Source organism: Mus caroli, chromosome 16, assembly GCF_900094665.2.
Source record: "Mus caroli chromosome 16, CAROLI_EIJ_v1.1, whole genome shotgun sequence".
NCBI lineage: Eukaryota > Metazoa > Chordata > Mammalia > Rodentia > Muridae > Mus > Mus caroli.
The window spans coordinates 61973890-61979909 of record NC_034585.1 but is presented as its reverse complement, the minus strand read 5'-3'; positions in this window follow the sequence as shown (position 1 = coordinate 61979909).

Sequence of the window (6020 nt, the reverse complement as noted above, 5' to 3'; positions counted from 1 at the left end):
ATCAAGGAGTGGCACTATTTTTAAAGGACATGTGGCCTTATTAAAAGAAGTAAGGCCCAAACCAGGCTGAACATCCCCGTCTCTCCTTTCCCATAGATCATAATGTAGAACTCTCCTATACTTCTCTAACACCATGTCTACCTGACTGCCTTCATGTCTGTACTCTGATGATAATGGACAAGTTCACCCCTAATATAATGAAGCCCCAGTTAAATTTCTTATTTTGTAAGAGTTGATATTGTCATGGAGTGTCTCTCCAGCAGTAGAACAGTGACTTAAATACCCTCTAGACCTAATCTGGTGTCTGCAGCACAGAAATTTCTTGAAGATCTTCTAGTCCTTATTTCAGGATGAAATCATGAAAACCCTGCATGTACTATCATGAAGGAATCAGCAGTGGTAGAAACAGCAAACATCAGTTTGGTGATGAGAGGACAAAGGCATGATACACTTTGTTTTGAAACATTCTTTCTAACTGGGTTGCTAGCTAGTCAGTGTGGGCCTTCCCACATCAGTCAAGGCAATGAGGGCAATTCTTCAGGTGAGGCTCCCTATGAAAATTATTTTAGATGTGGCAGGTAGTAATAAAGTCAACCATAATACATATAGAATCTGAATTTCATTACATGACACTTTCTCTGTCAGGAAAATATATTTATTTATTTAACAATTTATATCATCAACTTTATATCATGTACAGGGCTAGATGTTAAAAATACCAAGATAGATGGCAATGTGTTCTGCATTTGAACTTTCAAATTTTATTTTGTGATGTAGAAGACACAAAGGACCCACATTTATTATGTACTGTATAATCATTGATTTCCTAATGATGGTACATATTTAGCTATATAACATACACATACAAACACTTAAAGGAATATCAATAAAGCATTTAATGTTGTGTGGTATATTAGTAAGCACCCCTCTCATAAAAAATATACCCAGGATAATCAACTTATCACCAGAGAAATTTAGCTTTTGGTGTTTATTTTATAGGCAGTGTAGCATGGTCAGAATATACAGTGAAGTTAACTCATCTGTTTTCCAGCAAGGAATACAAGAAAAACAAAAGAAGGGTCCATCATCTGCTTTAAGGTTATATTCATGATGATGTAAAGGCTTCTAAATTCTCTCAAAGATTTGGTCAACTCCCAGTGGTGCTCTGTTAGGAACTACTTTTGAGGAGCATTTAATATACAAAGAACTGCATGCTGACTTAGCAAACAATGTCACAGGGAAAGGGAGGTATTTTGGCTTATAGTTTAGATTTAGGTAATTGACTCTATATTGGGGTAACAAGCAATTCCAATTTGTATACATAGGAGGAAAAAACCTTGTCACATAGTGTCTCATAGACCACATGTTAAGAGATCGGAAAGGGGAATTGGAACAAGTTACAGCAAAGAAGCCTGAGAAAAACAGATTAATTTTATACTATGTAACACCTCCTGCAGTTTATATTTAGCATAAACAACTTTATGCTAGTGATGAGATGATTTATTTGAATTTTAAGGTGATCACTGAAGTGACTGTGTGACAAGCAAATAAAGCCAAGTCCATCAGATGTATTGAAGCCAGGAGGTTGGTCTATGCAAGTTTGAGTGACAGACTGAAGAGTATGAATTAAGGTAGCAACACCAAGAAGGGAGAGATTACAGACTTTCAGAGACACAGGTGAGGTGCTCCTGGCAAGATTATAGTTGAAGGCATGATGAGCAGCATTGCAAGTCAATGAGATAAGGAATAAAAACAATTTCCTTCCTTACTTTCATATCTTTAAAATAATAAGTAATACTACCACTGTTCATAGACTTTGAGATGTATTTAACTATTCTTTTGTTGTTGTTTTTGAATGCAAAAGGGATTCTCTTGCCATTAATACATTTGTGTGGGGTTGGGAGTAGATTACCTAACAGCATCATGCGAACATACATGTGTTTACTTGCTTTTTCACTTAAAATTCAGGTAACTGTATTAAGTTAAAATATTTTACAGCTTAGTTTGGCTTCTTGTCATGTTAGAATAGAGGTTTCTTCCTTGACCATGTGTGGGAAGCCACATACGCCATTACAAGATGGCATTGGCTACCGCTAGCCAATGCCCATAAGTTCGGGTAAACAACCAATGTGCGCATGTGCATAAGGGTTTCACGCCAAGTCACAGCCCATCCTGGGGAATGTAAATGAGGTACTGAAAGCACAGCCAATCAGGTATAAACATGCCACTCCTAGGCCTATATAAGCAGCGCCAGTTCTGGGGCTGGGGTCTTTCGCCTTTGCTATCAAGCTCTCCGAATAAACATGTGCAGAAGAATCCTGTTGTGGTGTCTTCCTTGCTGGCAGGGATCTTTGATTCTTGGCACAGCTTTGTGCCTTTTTTAGTGTTGACTGCTCTCTCTGTGTCACTGAAGACACTGAACCACTAATGCAATTAATGAATATAGAAGTCGTGAAATCTAAAGACTTATAAAACTTTAAAAAGCATCAAGCCAATGCTGCTACCCACAAATTCCTATTTGATGCTTTCCATCCTAAATCGTTTTGATAAATTTCATATTTATCTAGAGGCAGACTCTAAGAAATTGTGTCATGTATACATACATTATTTCTGATGAGGATATATCTTAATTCATGTGAAAATCAAAGTCAAAAATACTTAATATTCTCAAAATGATGATACTGAGTATTTGTTTTAAAAACTTCCCTGATTATTCAATCACGTCATTCTTCTGTATCATAAGAAGTCATGGGAGTCCATGTGTAATACTTTCAAATAGATCCAGTCACAGTTAACAATTCCTGTATTTCTTCAGAAGACTTTCAAATTTATTTAAATTTATTATGCACACTTAGATATTTGATAACTAAAACTTACACAAAGGGAATTTTGATATATTAAAACAATTGGCTATATAGCCGTTAATTAAGAACTGGATTTTGTTTATGTATGTATGTATACCTGTTTGTGCATGGCAGTACAAGTATATGACTATGGAAGCCATATGACAATCTTGGGTGTTGTTCCTGAGCAATCAGTCTCCATTTTGGGAGCTATGATCTCATCATTGACCTGGAGCTTGTCCATTAGGCTAGGTTTACTAGACAGCAAGCCCCAAGGATCCAATGTCATTACCTTCACAATGCTGTCTCAGCTACTAAGTTCCAGAACTGAAAATAAGATCTTCATCTTTGCAAGAGAAGGACCTTATTAGCTCTGTCATTACTCCAATCAAAATAGGATTGTTTTAATCTACATAAAATAACAGATGTCTATTATACATGGAAAATGAATATTTTAAAATAACAAAAATTTGTCTATTAAGGTAAGCAAGAATATTTTTCTATATAAATATCAATTGTCATCCTTGGTATCACAGCACATTTCATTATTATTTCAAGAATTTGAAAATTAAGTAGTATTTGAGCCACTATTATTGTATTTGAGGAGTACTTAATATATAATTATTTTCATGTATGTAACACAAAGAACAAATACAATGATAACAAAATATTCTGAAACCATAGTCTCTACAAATAAAAGAAGTCTATTATATTGGTTCTGTGAGTCATAGCTACAGTTTACGCTACCATTTTATATTCATCTATCATTAAAATCATTTTAAGTACAGATTAATTTATCTTAAATTACTGCTTGGCACCATGGCAAGCATGCTCAGAAAGTCAAACAGGAACTGAGAAAATTAAATGCAAGTATTCTGCATACTACTCCGAAGTTTCATATCTCAGAACTGTTCCTCATATTCAGCTGACAGAGGGAAAAATGAGGTCTGAAAAGGGTGACTTGCCAGGCTTTATTAAGTAGAAGTATGCAGGGCACATCGCTACCACTCAGATACGCACATTTTCCTAGCCCACTCCATTGGCATGATTCCATTTTTATGTCCTAAACAGTATAGACAGAATGAATGCATGACTGCTGTATCAGGCGGCCCGCGCAAAAATACTTGACTTCAGCAAATCTTTGACAAGCACCATTCATTAATCTTTGTTTCATAATTCTTACCAGTATGCACACCCTGCCTTTCTCTCCCTATCTGCAAGTAAATTGGTTTTTAAGAAAATGAAGAGGTCAGCAGAAGATGTTGGAACACACATTTTTCTGTTGAAACCAATCAGTAGACCTGGGTAGCAATGTCAATGGTTAAATTTGGTAGAATTTGTCCATATTTCAACTGAGTCATCAATTTATATTAGCAGCAATGTTGTTGGGATGTCCATAAAAAGCAACATAACTTACAAAGAACACAGATGGTTTTCAGCCTATAGACTTTTAAGGATTAAAATATAGTTAAATAGAATATTAATTTTAACTGTGGTAGAATATCATAGTTCATCATTTTTCAATCTCAAAAAATCATTATAGAGTTCTTTCTCTTAAGTCAGTGCACTCAGTAACTCAAACAAGAATAATACAATAAAATAAATTTGGCAATTTGGAAATTGTATGATTTATACCTATATGTAAATTCAACACGTATAACTTTTAATGAAATAAACTAGAGAGTTGACATCTTTGAAGGGAATTAACACTTAGCATTAAGAGATCTGGCTTAGAATTTAAGAGTAACTTTAAAGAGTTTTCTAAGCTAGAAGATTATAAAATAGAGTTCTAGAACTGTCAAGCTGTGTATTCTGTTGATCCAATAGACATCATGCAAAGTGTAATGATCCTGTACTGTATACGAGGGAAATATTTAGGACAAAAATACTCTGAGTTCTTTGATTTTCAAAGGTATTTGTTCATGACCATGGCCCTTACCTTCTGTTTTGCATTAGTTAATAGTTGGTTACTGTAAGTGTATGAGTTCTCATAGTTCTCCCTGTGTATGCATATGCATGGGGCACTCAGAGGTCTGAAGTGGGCATCAGATTCCCTGAAAGTGGAGTTATGGATAGTTGTGAACCATGTGCATGCTGGGAACCATACCTAGGTTCTGAGAAAGAGCAGTGAGTGTTCATAACCACTGATCCATCTCCCCAGCCCTTTGACTTTCTTCCTGAAAATTTGTTTTAAAATACATGTGCTTGCTTGTCTTATGTGAACTTCAAACAAGCTAGAGTTATCTGAAAGGAAGAAACCTTAGTTGAGAAAATGCCTCCATAACATCCTGCTGTAAGATATTTTCCTTTTCTTTTTTCGTCATCAAATATATTTAAATTCTTTATTTTTATTTTTATTTTTTAATTTATTCATTTATTCACTTTACATCCCAATATCAACTGCCTTTCTCATCCCCGTTCCCCCTTACATAGATGCTCCTTCATTCCCCGCTTCTCTTCTCCTTTGAGAAAGGGGATGCCCCCTCTGAGTATCATTGCCCTCCCATACCCATAACTGCACTTCAAGTCACTGCATCTTTTCCCACTGAGGTCAGACAAGTCAGCCCAGATACAGGAATGAAATGCACAGGTAGGCACTCAACAAATACAGGAACAGCCCCTGCTCCAGCTATTGCTTTTTTTATGTAGTGATTGATGCCGGAAGGTACACCTTGTGGCTGGTGCCATTCCTGGGCTGGTGGTCCTGAATTCTATAAGAAATCAGACTGAGCAAGCAATGGAACCACAAGAGCAATTGGCACCCCTCCATGGACCATGCCTGCAGTCTCCTGCCCTGTTGAGCTCCTGTCCTGTCGTCCTTCAATGATGGATTACAATGTAGAACCATAAGCCCAATACAGTGTTATCTCCTCAACTTGCCTTTTCTTTTCTTTTCTTTTCTTTTCTTTTCTTTTCTTTTCTTTTCTTTTCTTTTCTTTTCTTTTCTTTTTTTTTCTTTTCTTTCCTTTTTCCCTTCTCTTCCTTTCCCTTCCCTTCCCTTTTCTTTTTTCTTTTCTTTTCTCTTCTCTTCTCTTCTCTTCTCTTCTCTTCTCTTCTCTTCTCTTCTCTTCTCTTCTCTTCTCTTCTCTTCTCTTCTCTTCTCTCCTCTCCTCTCCTCTCCTCTCCTCTCCTCTCCTCTCCTCTCTTTCCTTTTCTTTTCTTTTCTTTTCTTTTCTT